This window comes from Salvelinus sp. IW2-2015, unplaced genomic scaffold (genome assembly GCF_002910315.2).
Source record: "Salvelinus sp. IW2-2015 unplaced genomic scaffold, ASM291031v2 Un_scaffold2181, whole genome shotgun sequence".
Lineage (NCBI taxonomy): Eukaryota > Metazoa > Chordata > Actinopteri > Salmoniformes > Salmonidae > Salvelinus > Salvelinus sp. IW2-2015.
The window spans coordinates 141,377-142,428 of record NW_019943511.1 but is presented as its reverse complement, the minus strand read 5'-3'; positions in this window follow the sequence as shown (position 1 = coordinate 142,428).

Here is a 1,052-nt window from a genome sequence, read left to right as displayed (position 1 = left end):
GTCACCCGCAGACCTGAGTAAGCCACACATTATAACGAACATAATGCTGATAGAAATATCTAGTGGAGTTTTTGATTTTTTAGAGTTAGCCTTGTTTAAAAATCCAGCTAGATGAATGCAGCTCAGGGTGTTTGGTGTGAGATTTCCAAGGAGATTTACAAAGAAGTCAGTAAAGTTCGTGGCCCACAATAGGTTTCAGGGCCATCGATGTTTGTTTTTCTGCTTTTTCTCGGGTGGCTCTTTGAATTGGTTGGGTATGATCCAGACTGTGTCTTGATGATTATGATTTCGGGCTGAGAATTCCCTTTGAGTAGTATAATTTCGAGTCGAACCAACATTTGATTGTGAGTGAGGGGTCTTAGATCAGGTGAACAGAAGCGACTTGAGTTCTTTAGTGTGTGTTGTTATGAATCGCAACTGGCCTACCCATATACACCCCATAAACCCATCTTCTATCCCTTTATTCTATTTGTATTATTTGTCATAAGGCAAATCCCTTTCATAGACCCTTAAGAAGGACCTTATCGCTTCTGCCTCTTCTTACCTTAGGAACAGGTAAGGATGGTTTGTTCTCTGTCGGCGCGATGCAATGAAGAAAACGGGAGCGGCTTGCACCTGACCCTACCGTTAGCGTACCCTATGTGAGTTTTAGCTTCATCGTTTCCGTAGAGAGCAGAGCACGTTGCAAATCACCTGGAATTGTCTCATCTTTGGATAGCTACACCATTCGTAGCTCGGATTTCGGTAGGGACTTTCAAACCCATCTGATTGTCATTGATTTCTGGAGGAAACATTTTATGGCAGTAGTATCCTAGGGAGTGGAGCGCGTGTGCCTGTCTCCGAAGCTGACCACGAGACCCGCCACGTTTTTCCTGCCCTCCCCCATATTTTCGGGCCGTCGCACAAGGGTGCGCCGGCTGGGATCCAGATACCATCTGTATTGTGTGGAATTTTAGGTTCGAAAACAGCTGGTTTGGAGTTTTCTTAGTAAAGGAATTCGGGACACAAGGGAAAGTCATATGGTTGCCTTTCTGGTGGTAGGAACGATTGAT